A 24,172-nucleotide genomic window follows, 5' to 3' on the forward strand; every position below is an offset into this window, starting at 1 on the left:
CCACCGAAAATAGAGGTAGATTAACACTGGTAAAATGCTTTCCAATTTTCAAATTACCTAGGAGTAGTTTTAGGGCGATTTGCAGAGGCATATGTATCAAGGGCAGCTCTTGCGATTTATGAAGTGGTCTGTTGCAGTACACTGGTATTCCATTTTTCCAAGTTCTGTTATTTTTTTCTTCGTTGTTTTATTTGTGTTACCATGTGCTTTAGGGTGATTTTTTCTGCTTGGTTTTGACACATAGTTAAACTTTTGTATTTTCTGCACAAGTTCTGTTGTGACCTAGTACTAGGTGTAATTTTATTGAAGATATTTATTGCATATTTAGCTTTGGGCCTTCAACGCCAGATTTTAGAGATCTTTGGATTGTTTTGCCTATAAAATATTTGTAGCATTTTTAGTGCTGGATGTGATTTGTTGGAAATATTTTAGGTATCGACGTACAAAATAGAGTTTTGATTAGTGATTAAATATTTTTAGCAATAAAATTAGGGTTTCCAAAAATAATTATGGTTTCAAGCTACAATTTCGTATTTCTAAGCTAAAATATAGGGCTTTCAAAAAGCTCACAACTGCGAGTTCAAGCTTGTGTGTCTGAGCTTGCACCTATGTCAGTTTTGTTGCCCTCCTATCCAAAGCAACAGTAAGCCACATCTTCTCATTCTCTACCTATGTAAACTGCTCAAAAAGTGAGTTTTTTTTTTCTAAAAGAGCTCAGATCTGCTCAGTAGTTATAGACGTAGCATCCACCCTTTCCATCCATGTCTCCACTTCATCCTGTAACTCCTAAATAAAAGTGTATGCTTTCTCCACAACGAAAGAGACATCCCCTCCCGAGTTGCATAACTGTGTATCAGAAATAAACAGTGGCATCTTCCCTTTCTCTCGTGATCTTCAAATTCCTTGACAAACAAACCCTTGATTGATGCTTTCTATACCAGTCAGTTTAAATTGCTTTCTTAAAATTCCTCTATGCTTCGATGGCCTGCAATGGCTTCCTTGAGTAATCTAATATTTTAAATTAAGTGACTTTTTTGTGGCTAGTTTTGACAAGAAATTTATATTTCATTGTGTAATTCTAAAAATATATTTCTAGTTGAGGTTAAAAATTGTTTGGTTGGAGGCTTTAAAAATGTGCTCTTCCACATTTACATCATTGATATTGGCCAGTAGCAACCTCACCACGTCCAAGCATCCCCTTCTCACTACTGAATGCAAAGTTATTTTCCCATTAGGTTTAGCAACCTTCAACAACTGTTCATTGGTTGCCAAAAGCCTTGCCACCACCTCCACATGCCCCTGCGTTGCCACCGAGTATAGATGTGTTCAATTGGTGCAATTTGTGGTTCTGGCCAGACCCAGCCACATTGCAAGTAGTGACCTGATGACATCTTAACAAGATAGAAATAAAAATAAAACATAACAATTAATTTTTCCAAATCACTAAGCATTAAGATAGAGCTATTGAAGAAATGAAAGTTTATCGCAATCTAGCATAATAGTTTGAGTAAATTTTAACTAAGTAAAAAAGGTTTTCACAATTTATGAGATGAGTTGAAGGGAATTTTTCTTTTTTCTTTTGGGGTTTATATTGATGATGGATCAGGGAATATGATTCAAACATTGATCTAAAAACATCGAGAGAAACAATTTCAAATAGATTTAAGTATTTTTTTCCACAAATCATATTATTTAGATTACTTAGATGAACATATATCTTTTATTAAGGTGAACAAGTTGGCTTGAAATGTGATGATGCACATTATTTAGACTGTCACGTTCTAAGAAATTAGAATATACTATTGATTATATATATTATATAATAATAATAAATATACTATTAGAGTCCGTTTTACAAGATTACGTTCTTTAGTCCAAGCCGCATTTTGTAAGATTGAAAATTTATCTAAGTTTATATTTAAGTATTGCAGTTTAATTGATTATATATAATTGATGGATGTATTTTTACTTTCTTGTGTGCATTGAATTGTTTTTTTTTTCATCTCTATTTTAGATCTTATACTTTGTTTTAGATCTTTCAGTGATGGATCTCGAAAAAATCACAACCACAATATAAGCTTTTGAAGGAACATGTATCTGCTATTAAATAATTTTTTAATACAAGTAAACATGTTTAATAGGTCTAATTATTTTATTATGAAATATTTATTTTAATGAATAACTAAAATTATTTGAATCATAAGTATTAGATTTATGAAGAAGAATTAAAACATATTTTTTTACATAGGAATTGTATATCTAATATTTAATTTAAAAAATTGATTTATGATGTTTATGATAATTCTCATTGTTTGATTGCGAAAAGTTTTCACAAGCTAATTTTTATTATTGTAAGCAAATGCATTTAAAACCACTTTTCTTGTTCACATATAATATCTTCTCTTTGAGGTTGCTTTCAAATTCATAATTACCATATTTGTATCAATTGTTTTGGTTCACTGAATTCTACATAGATAAAATGTATTCCTAAAATACTCAAGTATTTTGATCAGAATGATTTTATGCACACAGGTGACAAGTACAAAGTTCATTGCGTCAAGATTTCTAGTAACAAGAAACACATAAGACAATCTTGTTACAAGTATAACGAATTATATAGTCACTAATCAAGTGAACATTTTACAAAGCCCTTTAAGCTTTTAAATAATAAGAATAATATAATTTTTCTTTCAAAATTGTTTTGTTTTTCCTAATAATCAATTGAATTTTGTATGGATTAGTTCACTTCTTTTAGAAAATTTTGAAACTTCCATAAATAATAATCTGAGTACCTATTTACACCCTTCTTTCAGTTAATTGAATATAGCACAATTGCCAAAATACTGATTTTGCTTTCGCACAAAACTCTATTAGAAAATGGATTTCCATAATAGCTATGAAAAATTCACATCATCACAATCTAATGAGCCACAAATTGGACCAGCCAGACCATTACCTCCAACATCATTTAACATCTCAAAACATTCACAGCTAAGAACACCAACATCAACCAATGCAAATATTCGATACTCGCTACGATGGTTAAAAGAAATAATATGTCATGGAAAAACAAACAGAAAAGTGATGAAAACCAAACGCAAAAATTGTCATCTTCCATGATACAAAGTCAATCACCTCGAGTGCAGTCTAGAACATCTGTCAATTTATCAAGAATAGGCATAACGATAGCACAATAAGGTCATGTCAAAAGTAGACATTCATTGCATTGCCTCAAAAATATAATATGAAAGAGTAGGAGCACAAGCTTTCTTCAACAAAAAAAAAGCAACAAAATGCTGATAGTGGCAAAACAAACAACAAACTCCGGCTGCATTTCCATCAAACTGGAAGACACAAGTCTAAACAACCCTCACCACACAGACAAATCTCAAAATCAATTAAACCATATCGACACATTATAAATGACACACCCATTAACCCATGCAACATCTGTAAAATGTTACACTTCCAAAAAATATGCAAATCATCGACAAAACATTTCTCAATGCTTTCAACTCTCTTCCAATAACACATGAAGAGAATAAAATTGAAATCAACAACTTGGTATGTACCCAATGTTTCAAAGGTTTTATATCTGGCAAAGTTCCTCCCTTTGCTACACCTTGGAGGATACAAAGAAACAAACGTATTGACACAATACATACATTGACCTCACTAGAAGAAAGACTTGTCTCCTTGCGCATTAAATTTGCACAAATAAGACAACTAGGTTACAAAAGGTCACAGTATGGCCTAAACAGAACAATAATCAATGTGCCTATAGATATTGATAAAGTATAATGAGTATTGCCTCAACAATTATATGACAATAGAAAAATTGCAATAAGATTGAAGCAAAAACTAGAGTATGAAAATGCATATGCCCAAGGCAATATAAGACCCCTATGTGTAATGAATGCATTATCAAGTCTAGCAACAATGTCCTTGTATATTAGAGAGAAAATTTTCATAGATGAGCATTGGGAGGCCATTCTAAGGGGAAAAAAACAATAGACAACATGTCTTAGCAATACATAAATACAAGACTCTAATGAGAATGATGAACTAAGTAATGAACCAGTCTCAGAATCACTTATCCATTGGTTCAATGACACACATTCAATCAAAGATCTTGACACAACAATAATTGAGATTACACCTTCTAAAGGAATTAGACCTTTTGGAATATTTCAAAATCAAAACTCAGAGGAAATGAACTTTCCAACTCTCTTCTATAGTTATCCAAGACCACAACATATCTCAAATTTCTCATTCCAAAAAATAGTGAAGTGGGAGCTCATGCATCTAGATAATGACTTTGCAACACATATTACAAAAATTTTCTTCAAAGAAATAAAACTTATCATTCAACAAATCTCCTCAATGGCATGGGTTTGCATAAGAAAAGTTGAGCTCAACGGTAAAAAGTTGTTGGCAAAAAATGTCCGCACCCCTACAAACATTGAACAAATATTAAGATCACCAATCGGTTTCAAATCATTGAAAAGTATTTGTACATCACCTAATTACTTGGACAATACAAGGAAAAACATATTTGCAATGATAAGGCAATTAGGACCCCCAACATTCTTTGCCACATTGACAAGTGTTGAGAACTTGTGGCTGCCACTAGTACAAGATTTGGACGATATCTATACTAGCAATAACTATAAAGAAACTGAAACTATAGAAGACAAAAATTTAGACTTTAAAATAAGATAGAATCCAGTTCTATGCACTCAGTATTTCAATCATCAACTTAATGCATTCTGTAGAATGATGTTAACAAATATAAAATTGTTTGGCAAAGTGTTAGATTACTTCTTTGTCACTGAATTCCAAAATAAAGGAAATGAACATGTTGATTTTATGGTTTGGATTGGAAATGCACCCATATATGGAAAATGCACAAATCAAGAAATCGAGAACTTTTTCGACAAATATATCTCTTCTAATTCTACACTTCTAGATGAAAAATTTGCCAAAATTCAAACACACCATCACACAAAAAGCTACAAGAAGTAGAAGACATCAACTTGTCGCTTCAACTTCCCTATGCCTCCAATGAGGAAAACAAATATTCTAGAGTCTTTACCAACAACAGATACAAGAATGAAAGAAAAAACAATAAAGCTCTTTAAACAACTTGAGCACAAAGAATATTGAAAAGATGTTACATTTGACCAATTCCTCAATAAGTTCAACACCACTGAAAAAAATTACATCCTAATGCTATGAAAACAATTACATCCTAATGCTATGCATGAAATTAAGAAGAAGAGTACTATTACTAAAAAGAGACCCAAGTGACACCTAGACCAATGCATTTGCAAGGCAAGTGCCATCATTATGGTATGCAAATACTGATACACACTTCATACTAGATGTCTATGCTGCTGCATCTTACTATTGCTCCTATATGACAAAACAAGATACAACAACAACATTAGCCTTCCAATAGTTGCGCAAGAAAACAACAACTACTTATGACAATAAAATAGAATTCATACACAAACTTGGAAATTCATTACTAGACTACCAACAAATGTCTAGTCAGCAAGCCGTCCATATTGCATTGTCCTTTGCATTATGCAGATCATCAAGAAAAATTGTGTTTATCAACACTGCACCATTAGATAGCAACGTTCTTATGCTGAAAAGTCCAAAACTATTGGCTAAAGAACATGATAACTCTGAAAACATCATGTATGCTTCTGCAATAGAAAAATACATATAAAGGCCAATCACATTAGACAATTTATCACTTGCTAAGTACTGCACTCTACTATAATAAATCAACTAGTTTTCAAAAAAGATGAAAAGCACAAATTATATGCTTTGTGAAATACAATCCACACATTGACTATGACAATTATTATAGAGAGAAACTCATGTTGTACATACCTTTCTGAGTAAATGAGGAAAAGCTATTATTAGAAAACAACAAATGGGTTGATGCATTCAATGCTAAAAAGACACAAATAGAAAAGGTTGAAAAAATGTTCAATGCATAGACTGATTATGCATGGGGTATCATAGATGATGCACAAAAAGAACTATAGAACACTGAAAATGCAACAATGATATTCAATTGCCATTTACAATGCGACAATAAAGCAATAAAACAAGAACAATATGACTTAGCTAATGACCTAATGCATAGTAGAAAACCCAAACCAAATCAAACTATTCAAATTGTTCATAATCCATTATTTTCAGAAATTGCACACCCATTCCTACAAAGCACCCAAGAATACTACACAATGTGAATAAAATTTAAAAAACAACAAAAAACAATATTAAAAGATGCAGTTAGGACAAAAAGACTTTTTCCATATAAATTGCTCTATGAGGCTCTGATCCGTCTATATGATAAATAATTACATAGTGAAAACTAAAACCAAAAGGCATCATTGTAGCGTCGGCAAGAAAGGTTGCATACAACATAGAAGACGTAACTGCACATTCCATATTTCATCTACCATGTAACTCATCAAACATCACACCATTAGAATCAGACAACCTCGACAACTTAAGCTAGAGACTAGATCAACTTCAAGTTCTTTTAATCGATGAGACATCACTAATAGGATCAACAACCTTATACAATATAGATAGAGTACTCTGTCAAATAGAACATACACCAAATCAACCATTTGAAAACATAGACATCATATTTTTTGGTGACTTCTACCGAGCACAACTAGTATGTGACAGATGGATAATCAAGCAACCAAGAATTAATGGCGAGAAAATTCCATACACATTTTGGACTGACAATATCAAATGCTATAATTTGAAAACTATTGTTAGACAAAGAAATGAACACTCTGTCTTCATTTTGAACCGTATAAGGATCTTTGAACAAACAGATCAAGACATTTCATACATAAATAGAGCATGTCACAAGCCTATACCTAATGACCCAAAACTGCCACATTTGTTCCAACACAACTCTGTTGTTGATGAGCACAACAAAAAAATCTTAGACCTACTACCAACAACACTCTATAAACTTGAAGCAATTGATCGAAAAGATACAACATTAAAGAATAACCCTCATCAAGTAGAAAGGAAAATCTTACCATCAACTATATTCATCAAGCCAGGAATACTAATTGAGCTTATAGTAGGCAATCTTGACACACAAGATGGTCTAGTCAATGGTGCTAATGGCACATTCCAACTACATACATATAATAATGAAGACATCCTCTAGATCAAGTTCAATGATCCTAAATCTACAAAGAAAACAAATGTGATATATGTACACAGATACAATACCAGCTACATGGACATCACTCACACGAATTACAAGAAGTATGTGAACATTAACAAACATAGTCATATGATCACAATTCCCTATACAACTTGCATCCGCGAGAACTATTCACAAAGCACAGGGCTTGACAATGGACATTGTTGCTTTTGACCCCACAAAGGTCTATCAACATGGCCTTTCCTACACTAACCTATCCTGCGTTAAAGACATAGAAAAATAGTCCTTGATGAACAAACTACACCACAATAATTTTAGGGTTTCCTAGAAAGTCAAAGTAGAAATACAACGACTGCAAACATCATCATAGTGGCCTCTACATTACACTCTTTCTCCTACATCACTAACCACCATTATAATATGTACTTTAAATACTTGAAGCCTGCAACTGCATGCATAAGAAATAGACCATGATCATGACTTGCATAGTGCAACTTTACTTTGCCTACAAGATACAAGAACCAAGCACATTGACCAACTACCACTGTTGAATGAAAGATTTGAATTCTACCCATTATACGCCATTCATGGATTGCTCAAATGTTGCAACAAAAGTAGCATAGTGCAAAATATCAAAACATATGCAACAAGACACCTCGAATCAATCATAATTGACGTTTCTCACATGCAAGCATGCTTGCGCATTGCAAACATATATATGACACCAACTACACCAACAAATGATCTTTTCACTTTCATGCAAACCATCACCACCACTCTACCAAAACATTCAAAACTACTAATCGTAGGAGACTTCAACATCGACATTCTAAATATATCAACAAAAAAATCACACCTCTTAGACATCATGCAACAACACAATCTAAAACTCACAACAGAGAACACAATAATACAAAATAGGAAGCAACCTCAACCATATCTAGATACATAACATAGACATTGAAATAAGAAAAGTCACTATTCTGGACACATACTGGACTAACCAATTTATAGCTGCAGTCCAATTGCAGCTATAGAAAATGACATCATAATCTATTTCTCACTTCAAACACAAAAATAAATATCATAGGCTACAATTAATTATCTAATATTGGTTGCATGTTGAGTGCAGGTCCATTTTAGCAGACCATGGAAATAGATCAAAACAAAAGCTCTCCGACTACTATCGACAACAACAGACATAAGAGGTAAGTAGTCTTATTGCTTTGATACTCCTTCTCTACAATGGGTTAGCATACAATTATTATAGTCTATGTATTTGTAGATAATTTATCTGCTTTCACTGTAGACAGAAGCTCTTTGCCACTTCCCCAACTACCATATTTGACATCTGCAACACACAATCAACAATAGTCTTTGAAGGTGACATGCTAGCTACATATGGACCAGCTTGCAAGAACTCTGCACAAAATGAACAAAGATCATCAATTGCACACATAGATCTCATAGACAAATCCGGTCTACTCACTATAACAACAAACATCACCAACACCTTGACTGATAAATACTTGCACTCGCTAACTCCTGGAACAAGCATCTACATTCAAAAATTTGGAATCAAGAAAAAAAACTCACAATATGAAAGAGGAGATCCTGACTACTGCATACAGTTCAAGTCAAAAACTGAAGTCGAACAAATACCTCCTATATACAAAAAATAGAGACTGTCACCTGATACCAAAATCTCCCAACTGATTTAGTCACACAACAACTATCCAATTGGTAGTCTCGGTGTCCTTGTAACTTCATATGTGTAGAACCCCACAGAATTCCAGCTCCAGATCATAGATGGACAATGGCCATCTGACACAGCTATTGTAAGTAACAAATAACACATCAATTTTTATCACAATACTTTTATGTAATTCTAGTACTTCAATTTCTAATATCTACTTTTCTCTTGCTAGTTCATAGTGCCAAAAACATAGAGTTATAGCTACAAAAGCCTAGAAAGTATATGCAGGTCAACACTATTGCTACTACTAAAAATGTCACCCATTAGTCTAGTCCACGAGGCTCAGCAATTATGAGATCAGGCCTAGCCACCTACATAGATCACTTCAATGACAACTGCACTATACAATCACTACAAGAACTTGCAAATGCCAATATGCAAAGTCAAAAAATAACTACTACCTGAAATTCAATATTTAATGACAACAAAAATAACACTACAATTAGTTACAATTGATCTCGACCTTTGTACTTCTAGGTAACATGAATATTATGAGAAAAAAATGTCCATAGCTCACCATACTAGCCATTGTGCATAGTCTGTCAACAAATAGTATCTATATGAACAACAACTGATCCAACTGACATTCACTGCACCAAGTGCGAAACAGATACAATATTTCAATTTCAACCCTATCTCCAATGTATCATCAAAATAGAAGACAACATCTTTGAATGCAGTCTACACAAAAAGCTCTTGGAAGACAACTTTCCATAATTAACAAAGATTGAGTTTGACAAGTACAAAGAAACCATGTCTGTAGCAGTCTACATGATGCAGAACTTTGAGATTCAAGACACTTTTACACTCGTAATGGACCATACAATCACATCAATCATAAGAGAAACTCCACCTGTGAGCACTCCTAAACAATTTTCTACTACTTCAATTACACACAATCAAATTTATGTCAAAAAAATACAAATAAATCTATTAACTGATGTTTATTTACAAATTTTAGGGTACATAGGCAACATATGATCGTTGGAATAATTTTGCAAAACTAGAACATCGGGCAAGAAGGTAAAATTAACATCCCCATAAAACCAACTAGAGATGTAAAATATTTCATGTTTTTCAAATGTTTACAATAATTCATTACATAATTCACATTAAACTACTATGTAGCTCTAATGACAACACTCTTTTCCTGCAGGCACAACATCCATATCAGAAGCAAAGCGAAGCCAAAGTTTTCAACATCAATTTTTTCCATTGACCAACTTATGTATACAATTCCTACTTGTTTATACAACAAAACATAATATATATGTCACATTATTAGGAAGCTCGTATAGCACTAAATTATCAAAGTTTCTTATTTCAATATATTGTCCTCTACATCTTTTTGAATATATGGACCTTGTAATACTCAAGCTAAACATAATATACAAAACAAAAATTTTGCTACATGTATATACAACAAAACATAGAATCAAAAGTCTTTTCAATGTCAACATGCTTCATGTAAATTACTGTAACAAATTTGTTGTTGTTTACTGGCCGTTGTATTAAAGAATAGATAGTTAATAACACTTGAAAATATAGATAGTCATAGACAATTTAAAACTTTGTTACAGGAAACACAAAATACTTTCGTCATATTTTCTTTCTCTTTATTCTCTACATTATTTTTCATTTCATTTGTTTGTTGTTCATGTTTAACAAGTATTGTTGGGTGATGCGACGCGCTCCCCTGCCCACAGGTGGTTAATTATGTGGTGTTCCATGTTCACTAATAGTCATGGCTTTTGGTGCAATGGTAAATGGGCCCAACAATTGGTATCAGAGCCTGGTTTTGGCCTGGTCATGGGTTCAAATCTCCCCGGTGCCTTCCCGACCCGCGTAAGCACCTAGTATGCGCGTCGAGGGGGAGATTGTTGGGTGATGCGACGCGCTCCCCTGCCCATAGGTGGTTAATTATGTGGTGTTCCATGTTCACTAATAGTCATGGCTTTTGGTGCAACGGTAAATGGGCCCAACAAGTACTAACACAATCTTCTTAAAGTCTTATTTGTCATTTACTCTCATCAATTTCATGTTGCTATTACATAGCCACCATGGTGCTCTTGTTTCACATAGACGACTCTAATATGAAACTATCTAATGCATCCAAAATTCCATGATAGTAATTTCTTACACGATACTTAGAAATTGAAGATTGAAATGAAGATTTTCTAAAAAAACTGGCATCAGAATTGATTGTACAAGTAAAGTATACTTCCTTATTTCTAACATTCATTTAATAGTTTCAAAAATTTGTTCAAACTTCGCATTCCCCTCTATATAATCAAACAAGTTGATGAATACTTTAATGGTTTCAGAAATCTGTTCAAACTCTACATTCCCCGCTATATAATCAAATAGGTTAATGAATGCTAATACAAAAAACAATAAATAAAACTATCTTCTATCAAATCTCATCATCAGCTCTCAAATCGTCTGAAACCATCTACAGCCGACCCATCATTTTGCAGTTACAAAGATGGTAGCCTAACCTTTTGGCTTATCCAACACTTAATAGGCAAATTGCACACTGCTATTATGTCATAGATATACATTCTACATTGTCTATTACAAGAGTAGTTATTCATATCTATGCACTTTTGTTCCTTCTCTAGCAAGCAATTTTCTCAGACAAAGAACTTGGAGCTTATTTCTATTAAGAATTGCATAAAAGATGTCACTTTTCTTTTAGTTTGCCAAATTCACTATTTTCCAGCCATGTAAAAGGTAGGGACTCTTGCTTACCAGAGTTCTTGTTTACATAACGAATTATAATGAAATACAAGTCAGTGAGTTCCATTCAAAAACCATGCTCTTGAATAATGAGAATATCATCCACTTGTTGTAGAATGTCGGTACTTATGAATAGTAGAGAAAATAAAATTAATCAAATATTTGTCCATTTATAACTTTTTTTGTCCTAATAATTAAAATTTAGGACAACTAAAATGATAATAAACAACAATTGCCTAAATCTAGTTCTTCTGTAAAATTTAATTTTCTAACTACACACCCCATTTGAGATAGTACTAAATCCATAAATAAAGATTGTATTCATTTGATGTGACCCATACTCTTTCTATAATATGTTAGCAATTTTGTTATTTTTTATTTGGTGAATAGTCCCTTTTCTATTAATTAAATATTAAAGTTAAATATTCATAAAAAAGGGCCGAGGGATACAAGACCACCTCACAAGTTCAAATGGCACGTGGTCAGAAATGTCAACTATTCACCAAAAAAAAAAAATTCTTGAAGGCTAAAGATTGAGCAATAGAAAACAAAATAAGAAGAAATCCTTTAGTTTGTAAGAGCAGTGCCAATCAAGGGGGGACCTCTTTCATCATAACCCCATACATCAGTTGGGTTGGTGGATGGCTCAAGGGGAGCCCACCCATTAGCAACAGTGGCAGTAACATCATCTTTTCTATTTTCTCTCTCTGGCCTAGGAGGGGAGATAGCCAGATCCAGCCAAGGGAATGCCCATTTGGGGTACCTGTGAACAGAGGGCCAGCCCGCATCAGGAGCAATCAGAGGAGCCATTGTGGACCAGCCCATACCTGACCTCTGTGGAGATGATGCCGAGTGGTGATGACCATGAAAATTGCCCTTAGGAGAGCAATGCCGAAGGCTGCAACCTGGGAGTATGTGAGTGGCGATCAAAGCTGCTATGACCTCTCTAGTGATCGCGAGGAGGTGTATTATCACAAGATAAAGTATTCAGTAGCACCCTAAAAACTATGCAAGGGGCATTACCCTAGTGAGCTAGAAGCTCCTACAGGTGGGCCACTTCCAATGCCACTTTGTTTGTTTGTACTTGTATTTGCATCATGAAATTAATACAAATACACTATTTAGCTTACATAGCAACATTTATATCAAGAAAGTTGTGAGAGAATTAAAGTGCAGTGCGATCTTTTCAGATAGTAAAAAAAATCTTCATTTTGAAAGCATGCCAGATCTAGAATATTTAAAAGGGAGCCTAGTCAAATCTCCCAAAATAGCTATATACCAGGAAAAGGCCTCTAGGTGAAAATGTTTTAAAAAATCATGGATCCAATGCCAGTAATTTTGGGCACACATGCAAAACCAAAAAATATGCATGAAGCTTTTTGGCTTCCCACAAAAAGGACATTTGGGGTCAAGGGCACCCAAATGTCAGAGCCGAGGGCCCAAAGGTAGCCCTTGGAAGAGAACACACCAAGTAAAGTGAGCTATTTTCAGCTCCATGATAACTTTCCAAACTATGGAAAATCCAAAACTCTAAGTCTTGTGAGAGGACTACAAATGCCAACACTGGTTGAGGACATCAACCATAGGAAGGTGAGGGACAAGCCACCGATAATCCAATTTGGGTTTATAGCTGGTTAGAGGAGTGGTAGAGTACCACTTCCAATCCTTCCTCCATGGGAGAGATGAGTGAATACATAACTTGTGCAACATATGGGGAGCAATGTGAAAACTAGAAGATCAATTATCTGGCAATCTAGATGGAAAAGCCAGAATTTCACCTGTAGGTCCTCCCATGTACAAAGACTCATAGTAACTCTGGAAAAGAGATCTTTGAGTGTCTTGATGCCCTATCTAAACAAATGTAGAGAACTAGCTCCTTGGATTTTGGCTAGGGGCACACCTTGAACAACAAACAAAGGCGACCACCACAAGTTTTGCTTGTTCATGGAGAGCCCATCTTATAACCCATCGTCTGCCCAACGAAGCCATGGCTTAACGACTTCCCAAGCTTTTACAAATGCTTTTAGCAACAAAAGTACCCTAAATTTGCACCGATTTAGAATTCACAAGAAGGGTCTAAAAACCAATCCCCTTCCAGACTAGCTAGTTAACCAGAAAGTATAAAAATGCAATGACACAACAAAAATTTTCAAGCCTTGTCACTAGTGAGAGCCTAAATGACCCACTTTGAACAAAGGGAAATACCTTGCTTTTGAGTAGAAATCAAACCATGACCCCTAGAGTCTTTAGGTAGGTAATATAAATCCTAGGCTAGTTTGTAAAAGCCATAATCGAAGCATCAGAGGCCTAGAGGAAGTCCCTCAAAATATGCTCAAGTTTGAGGTATGAGGCTTTCAAAGGAGCTCAACAAGAGGAATAATACACATGTGTAGTATCCAAAACCTTCGAGCAAATTTGAAACTTACTGGCAAGGGAAAGAGGTTTGGTGATCTAGTGCTCTAACTTTTTTTCAATCTGAGCAAACACCGCATTCTACAACTCCACAAGGGAGGCTTGAAAAGAAAAGGGGATGCCCATAAAGAAAAAGTATTTGCCATGTTGCACCCATTTCCACTTATAGCATTCAATCCACTTGGGGCCAGGCAAGAAAGTCTATCTATAGAAGAAGGTCTTATGCCATTGAATAGTTGACCCAGAGGTGAGACAAAAAGTATCCAAGCATTGCAAGGCATTGGAAACATTGTCCTCATCTTCAAAAAGGTGAGAAAAGAATCATCCACAAAATGATCACTCAAAAGTTACATAATGGAATGAGGGAGGGAGATGTCGTGCATGAGGCCTCAAGAAATAAATTGGTAAGAAGATAGCCAAACCCTTCAATAGCCAAAAGATAAAGAGAAGGTGCCAAAGGACATCCTTGGTGAATAGATTTGATGAGCCCAAAGGCTTCATATTGTCATCCATTGATGGTAATACAAGAAGAAGCATCCCCAAAAAGTATTTGAACTAACTATAGAAAGATAAGACCAAACCCTAGGGCTTATAACATGGCCAAAATGAAAGGCCATTCAATCCAGTCATTAGCTTTAGCAAAATCAATCTTAAGAAACATACCCTGATGTTTGGACTGACAAGCCCACTCCATACCTTCCCATACAACAATAATATTATCCAAAAAATATCTAGATTTAATTAAGCCAATTTGTTTAGGGTGAACAATCTGAGGTAATAGATGCCTAATTTTGAGGGAGAGGGCCTTGACAATGCTCTTGTAAGAGACATTCAACAAGGTGATGGGCCTCAATTGTAGATGTCTTCCAGGTCTCTTGCTTTAGGTATGAACATAATGTTGCCCTTATTGGTTATATTGCCTAGGGAATGAGCATTGTAGGCTTCAAGATAGACTTTATGTACATCAGGGCCAATATCATCCAAAAAGACCTTGTAAATTTCACAAGGGAAGCCATCACCTATTGGAAATCTTATTGAAAAAGATTACTATCAAAGAGGGAGATTGTTGCAAAGAAGGAAGATGGTTGATAAAGAATGTTTTCAATCATTATTTTGTCATTGATGTCAAACTTGTTATTTGCTAGAATGACAATTGCTTATAAGATCCAAGTGTAGACACCTAAAAACCTTTAGAAAATAAAGTATTTTTATTTTCTAAAAAATTCCTGATGACATCATCATTTATTAATTTATTTATTTATTTTTATGCCATTAAATCCCTTTATCTTAATTAAAAATATTTAATTAAGGAATCCCTCCCAAAAATGTTTAAATCTTATTTAAACATTATTTTCTTATTTATTAATTATTTAATTAATAATTGACCAAAAAACCCACAATAAATTAAAAATTTATTTTTTGCCCAAAACTTGGCCAATTTCCTTAAGACCACTAACCTCTTCCAAAATCTTCTAATCCTTCTTTAATTTTGATTAAAGGCCAATCCCATCATTTCCTACCCCTAATCCCAACTCAAAATATTTAATTAAGATTAAATATTAATCCTCATGTTTATTAAAAAAGTTTTAATAAATATCTCCTCAACCCAAACCCTTGAAATAAATAAAACTTTATTTATTTCCTAAAAATCTAATTTATCCTCATCCTAAGAAGTTCTAGACTCTTCTAGAAAGTCTTCATCCTCATCCTAGGAAGTTCTAGACTATTCTAGAAAGTCTTTATCCTCATCCAAAATCTAGACTCTTCTAGAAGATGTCTTTAAACCTAATCCTAATCCCCTCCTAACCTTGTCACATTCCCTAAAAATGGGTTAAGACTTACTAACCCAAGCCAAAGTTAACAAATATCTCCTCCTTCACCCACCCTCATTAAATGCCATCCACTTGCCTATCCCTAAGCTAATCCTAAACCATCCTAATCCATCCTCTAATCATTTGCACAATCCTAAGAAAGCTTAAAACCCTCCTAATCAAGCCCAAGTCGAAATTCCTCTCATCTCCTTCAAAATATCCCAACCATAAAACTTTATGAAGCCCACTAGGCCATAAATGACTCTTCCAAGCCCTTTTATTGCTCTTACAAGCCATTATGAGGGTCTTTATGAAGATTTTATCCTTAAGCCTCTTTTGTTGACTCATCCTTCCCCTTTCCTCCATCCTTTCACCCTGTGACATGTGTCACTCCTAGATTGGCTGTAAGAAAGCACAATCCATGTGCTCTCCTCTCATGCAATCTGAGCCCTCCATAAGCTTTTTCCCATCCTTGCATCCTAGCCCTTGATCCCTCAAGCCTTTGCCTATTTAAGGAATCCTCTCCCAAGCCATTTCAACAAAATCCATGAAGTAAAGTCATAATGCCATTTTAAGAAGCCATTTTACATCAAAACCATACACTCACACCCAAATTCCAACTCCATTTGAAGCCCTTTTTGAAGCATAAAGCTTGAGCATACATCCTATCTATTTAGACAAAGCTACTCAACAAGAGAGCTTCTCATTGAGAGAGCCCATTAATGGCTCATATTTTTAATTGAGAGCTCATCTTAGTCTATCTTGAAGTTTATGAATTTTGTTTAGTTTGTAGAAGCTTTATTTAAATTTGGTTTCTATTAGCATACTAACATTTCTCATATACACCAAGCACTATCAATTAGTAGATTGATGAAGAGTATTTAATCAACAAGATGTAGCAAAAGCATCTGAGGGAAAGGTTGAGTTATGGTTTTGTAATGAAGTAAAAGGATCAGTTAAAGCAATGGTAAAATGATGTATTGATAGTGTACTTGAAGATATAGAGGGTGGCCACACCTAGAAACACTAGAAGTATAAGTTGTAACAAGGCTATTTGTAAAGCTTGACTAAGTTCATTAGTGAGTGTTGAGTAGATTTTCAGTTAGTGCCGAGGAAATGAAAAGTTTGTTGTGTGCCAACTAATACGAAAGGAGCCAAGCAAAGTAATAGGTGTCGAGCATTAGAAAAACTTAGTTGATGCCGAGTGAATCTATAGTAGGTGTCAAGCATCAATAAAATGTAGTTGGTGCCGAGTAACACAGTATGTATCGAGCACAAAAATTTCAATAGTGCCAAGCTGGTGCATTATTTGAAAAGTCAAAGATTCACCAAATCTGAGCTAACAAGTTTGTTACCTTGAATTTTGTGAACAAGATGGAGGATAAGGATGATGAGCTAGAGGCACAAAATTTTAGGTAAACCATCTTTGGGCGAATTCAGGAGGATTCTTCATGATGTTTCTAGAAGGAACAAGATATGGGTTAGATTCATTGTACCCTACCTAATCCATTTGAACTAAAATTAAAGGAGGGAAGAATCAAGCAAGAAAAGATTTTCCAGACTTCTATTTAAGGAGTCACAGGCCAAGAAGCAAGAGTTACTAGGGTGCCAAATTGTGAAGTTGTTGAAGGGTGTCAAGGAGAAGGTATCGAGAGAAGGAGAAGCAACAGAGCACATAGACTCTACTTTGATAAAGTGGTAATATAGGAGATTGCACTGGTGCATTGAGCATGAAGACTCAAGGAGATGAATCTTGAAAGGAGGACAAGCTGTCAGAGCTGTAGAGACTAAAAGCCAGGCAATTTTATGAGTTGCACTATGATATGAAATCTGCAAGTTAAGTTGTGAGTTGTATCAAGTCAAAAGCCCTTATTGTTACTCTCTAACAATTGTATCAGTTAGGGTAAAATCCTATGGACTTAGGTTGGTTTAATAGCCATTTGTAAATCCTTTAACAAGGTGGCCTTCCAAGTGAATGTTCTAAAGTCCTCTAACCAGGCCCACTTCTAACAGGGTGGTTAAATCCTTTAACCAGGTCACATCTAACAGTGTGTTGTAGCCTTTAATAGGGAAAGGCTTTCATAGAGCATCACTTCAAAAGAGTGAGAATTGAGTAGCATGTTACTGGTAGTTTTTCTCAAATTGGGTTTCCACGTAAATCACTGTGTTATGTGTTGATCTTTCATGTGTTATCCTTGTATGTTGATTTTCAATAAGTTGCTAAGTAGGAAAGTTTAAGCTTGGATGAATGAACAGTTTAATGGGCTCACTATACTTGGTGAAAAAGTTTTATTAGGACATTTCGACCTTGAATAACCAATTCACCCCCCCCAGTTATTCTAAAGCATTTCTAACAATTGGTATCAGAGCCATCTGTTGATTTACTTTAAAGGTACTAGAAGCAAGAAGATCAAGATGTCTAAGAGAGAAGTTCCCAAACTCAACAGAGATAACTTCACACTACATGGAAAAAGTTAATGAAGCTGCACCTTAGATCGATAAGTGACCATGCACAAACCTCAATTGAAGTAGAACATGTTGATCCAATTGTACCCACTGTAGAAGATATGAAGAAAAAGAAGGAGCACAATCAGGCAATGTTGGAGATTGCCTCTACTCTCAACTATGCTAAATTTGATGACATCAAAGGATGTGACATTGCATTCAAGATGTGGAAAGCCTTGACTAATATTGATGGAGGAGATCAGAATATTCAAAGAGAAAAAAGAGAAAGCCTCAGAGGAAAGTTTGATGACATGAAAATGAAGGAAGGTGAGAATGCTGCTCAATATGCCTCTAGAACGAAAGAAGTAGTAAGTGCAATAAGAATTTTGGGTGGTCATTAGAAGATGACACTGTTAATAGAAAATTCTTAAGTACCCTACTCCCCATCTATGCTATTAGAGTCTCAACCATACAAGAATTAAGCTGTGTACCAGAAAACACACTAACCTTTTATGTAGGGCCCATTTGCCGTTGCACCAAAAGCCATGACTATCAGTGAACATGGAACACCACATAATTAACCACCTATGGGCAGGGGAGCGCATCGCATCACCCAACAATCTCCCCCTCGACGCGCATACCAGGTGCTTACGCGGGTCGGGATGGCACCGGGGAGATTTGAACCCATGACCAGGCCAAAACCAGGCTCTGATACCACTTGTAAGGAAACTTGACAACAAAGAATATAACCGTTTCCACATAACCCATAATAGATCTAAAATAAATACGGAATTAAAATCCACATGCAAGAGAAAAGACAACATACCCACAAAATGTGACACAAGATATACCCTGGGAAACCCTCATTGAGGGAAAAAACCAGCCTCCAAAAGCATCCATCACCATGTATTATTCAGCAAAAATACCATTTCCATACAACCATGGAAGCCTTCATGGCCATAGCCACAACCGAGCAAACTATGTGAACAAGCATGAATCCACACATCCCATGCCATGCTTTCAACTTTCACAAATGCTCCCTTGGCTAACCTGTCAAGCCTTGTCCCGCTCAACTCTTGCCTTTTGTCTTCTCCTTGTCACTCTTTTTCTCTCTCTACAACAACTACCCTTGTGGCTGCTTATATAGCAGCAAGTCCCACAAAACCACTAAGTGGTATTACATAAACCATGTGCTAAAACCATGTGCTACCTAACCCACTGACCCCACATTTAATATTGGGCATTTAATTGTTTTCCCCCAATATTAAATAATTACATAAAATATTATCACAATGTTACAATACAACTCGTCAAGAATATTCCATGGGAATCTTTACATTTTGCATGTCCATCTAGGTACAACATAAAATAAAATAATAAAATAAAAATATTATGCAATGTGTGCAACACCCATTATCTCAACAATCTCCCACTTGTTGTATACATTGCATAGGGTCAATCCGTAGCCACACAAAATGAACAAGGGAACAATCCCTCCCAACACATCCACCATCATGGATCAAAATACACCGAGTGCTCCATCCTGGTACCCACAACAAAATCAAAGTATCCAGCATCTCAAACATGAATGATCTCACCTCCTATTATGCCACTCCCACTGGACATACATAGAAGCCATCCAAAGAGAAAGCCACCCAACCTGTCACATTAGAAGATCATAAAATCTTGTACCAACTAAAAATTCTGAGCACCAATAACCTGATGCAAAGGTAATCACATGTATCCATAGTTGTCAAAATATCCATAGCTGAAATAGCACCCACAGCAAAGTGCCAAACCCATCCAACTATCAACACCTCAAAAGGTATAACAAGTGAATCTCATATCACCGACATATCCAATCTACAACCTGCAATCACAAGCCTCAAGAGCAATACCTGCCACATATATACCAAGAAGCTCCCACTACAAAAGATAATGTCAAATCTATAACCAATCCACTCACAACATCTCAAAGAAGTGAATCCATGTAGTATCAAGGACATCAACAATACATAAATTGATATCCTGCAAGAACAACTCTCATAACAAGTCTCCAACAATCTCCCAAATTCTCCACAACCAACAAAGGAAAGAGAAAGAAATAACCATGTCATCTCTCACATGACATAAATGAGCACAAACTAGTGATCACAATCTCTAACCAATCTCAAATCCAATGTAGGAAAAACTAGACATCCAGGAAGATAACCAAGACCAGAGAAACCATGCAAATCATAACCTGTATCATGTCCTTCTACACACACCTCTAGATATAAACTGTGCAAGTATGATCTCCTCCATAAAACCCCAACAAGAAGCCTCAACAACACTCAAACCATACCATATAACTAATCATGGATGTAAGCCTCTCACAAGAAGATCAAACTCATAAAACCATTCCTAATCCAAGGAAAATGCCCAATATAAAACCATCTCCCAAACTCAACCAGCATAACAACAAATGCACATGGAGATAACCAATGCTAAACCATCTCTCAAATGAACCCTCCAGAACTAACTCATGTACCATAGCTCAAGATCCATATCCATGAAAGACAAGCATAAATATAATGCAACTGAGAGAAACAATGGGCTATACCTCTCAAGTAGCAAACCGCCGAGTAGACCAAGAGTGGGGAATGAGAATGCTCATCAAGATACCCAAGTCTCCAACTAAGACTCATCTAAGAACAATCTCCTCTCAAGTCCATATCAGGTGACTGCCCCTTGGACTTCCTGCTGAAACCATCAACTGTCCCAACAAATACTTCTCTAATCCAAGAGAAATCAGCGTCACCACCATCTCTAAGTATCCATGAGCACCTGTAACCAATCAATCCATGCCAACTCTAAATGCAACATAGAAATATCATGAAGTATCCAGCTTATGATCAGTGTACTTAATACCAAGAAACTAAACCAAGATCAATGTCAAAGTTCCAACCACGGCCTCAGGAACATAAACATGACAACATGATCTTACCATCTCAACCAAAGAGATAACATGCTCCACATGAACATACTATAACATGTCACAACTCTAAATGCGTATCAAGAGTATACCATGACATAATAATGAAACCATCCTCATATCAAGGATAACATGCCAAATAAGAGCATAAACCACACCTTTGCCAAGAACCCTGTGAGTCCTCAAGATGCAACCATCTCCACACACCATGAAGAAAACCATCTCCACATACTAGGAAGAACCATCTCCATACACCATGAAGATAACCAAGAACTCCATGAGTCCTCAAGATCTATCCATCTTCACACACCATGAAGATAACAAGTGCACCATGCAAATGTCAAAGACGCTTCTGCAGCAACAGGATCTAAGACAAACCTCCAACATCTGCAAACACTCAATAAATATATCAATACCAACAACTCCCACTCAACCGTGGTACCAAGTCACCTATGGCATCATAAAATCCATCTCCTACATGAAGATCCAAACCAAAACTAGGAACTAATCCTGCACTGTCACCCCATCATTGTCACAAGCTCTCACTAAACCGTGTATCCAAGCTATCCATGACATCATGATGAAAAATACCATCCTCTAGCCATGAGAATCAACCAAGGCATCAAACCATTAAAGAACTCAAAGTGCACATCATGAGCTCCTTAAAAGAAACCAAATAACTATGATCCTCAACCAAGAAGATATACCACCATAACTGAATCAGAAAATCCAAGCTAATGAACATCAAGGATGTACCTGTATAACCAGTCATGTCATGCCAAAATCCATGACACCATGATCAAATCCATGAACCAAGCATCTGGCTCTCAATATGTCCAACCTGTTAGCATAGAATAGTCAACCACAATCCTTTGCCATAACTGTACCTGGTAACAACATCTCATCCCTTCTACATGAAGATAAAATCATGTGACTTAGGGCATAGACAACCCAAATCCAAGCCACCAATCTGAATATGCATCAATAATGAAAGATCAATGGGCAAAGACAACCCATAACCAAGCCATAAATGCAACCTGTAAGTATAGACCGCTTACAACACTGCACAACTTGTTGATCCAACAAGTCATCATGCATATCCAAACCAAACACTGATAACCATATCATCATGAGACCAATCTGAAATATGAACTGAGTATACAATGATATCAAATCTTAAATCTCCAATGCCATAAACTCACAATGTTACCATAGTCAAAATATATACCATAAACTGTTCAGATCAATATATCAACAAATAAATCATGCCAAACCTGTACCAAATTTGAACCAATGTGTAGAGCTCTCCAAGAGCTTTTCGTTGACTACTTGAAGTCCAAAATCCGACTCCGTATGCCCAAGTTATGCCCCAATTCGTGCTCAAAATAAATAACATCTGAATTTAGGGCTCTTAAAACCTGACAAAATTTTAAAATCACAGAACCAAACCTACACCATGTTGTAGTGCTCTGAATTACCTTTCCAATGCCTATAAGAACTCTAAAATCCGATATTCTGAGAGAAAGTTATGGCCATTTTACTAAGACAGTCTTTTTACTAGTTTCAGTACGATTTTTCATTTTTTATTTTTTCAGTGACGAAAATTCCGACAGGATTAAATTTGACGGCCATCATGGGCTGAAACTAAAAAACTCTTTCATTTCCTCTGAACATGGCCAAACTATGGCATATTATATATCAAAATTTATGGAAATGTCGACCCGAATCTATTGGTGAGGTCTGTTTTTACCCAGGAAGTCATTTATGCAAGCTACCCCCCAAAACCCTCATTTAAATGAAACATCCGAAAAAATCTTTTTGTCCAACAATTTCACATGCCCAAATCTTTTAACATCCCATCATAACAGCAAATCCAAAACCCTCAGATCTGCAATAAATCATTAATATATCTTGCCCTTTCTTTTATCCTCTCATGCATTCCCATGGATCCAATCTAGGGTTACAAACAATAGAACCTGGCTCTGATACCACTTGTAAGGCCCATTTGCCGTTGCACCAAAAGCCATGACTATCAGTGAACATGGAACACCACATAATTAACCACCTGTGGGCAGGGGAGCGCGTCGCATCACCCAACATTTTAAGGTATAGTGGGGAGACTCACTGCATTAGAGTTGTCCAACTTTGATAACTACAGACCTGAGAATCTTGAATTTGCTTTCAAGGCCAAGCTATCATTGAAAGACATTGAGGAGGTGAAACCAAAGAAGAAGAAGAAGAAGAAGAAAAAGGTAAAGTATGCATCTAGTGACAACAACATAGATGAAGAAGATGTGGAACAATTGGGAGCATTGTTGGCCAGAAGATTTCATAGAGGCAAAGGTAAATTCAAAGGTAAGCTTCCTATCATTTGTTTTGATTGCAATGAAGTAGGATATATTGCAGCAAAATGCACACAGAAGAAGAATTGCGGAGAAGGTAACAAGAGCAAGAATAGAATAGAAGATGATAACAGAGATTACAAAGACAAAGCCAAAAAGTGCTACATTGTTGAAGAAGAGGATTCTGATGAAAATGATGATAAGGTAGTCTATGTAGCCATGAAGGATGAGTCAGATGAAGATGAAGCAACAACACTAGTAACCTGTGTGAACAAAAATGATAGGTGGATCATACATAGTGGATGCTCACATCACATGACAAGAGACAAAAGTAAGTTTATTACCTTTACTCAAAATGATAGAAATAGTGTTAGATTTGGAAATGATGATCCATGTCAAATCAAAGGAAAAGGTTCTATCAAACTTACAGAGAAAATTTTGTGTGATAATGCATACTATGTTGAAGGATTGAAC

Source organism: Cupressus sempervirens, chromosome 5 (assembly GCF_028749045.1).
Source record: "Cupressus sempervirens isolate cs-2001-9-10 chromosome 5, ASM2874904v1, whole genome shotgun sequence".
Lineage (NCBI taxonomy): Eukaryota > Viridiplantae > Streptophyta > Pinopsida > Cupressales > Cupressaceae > Cupressus > Cupressus sempervirens.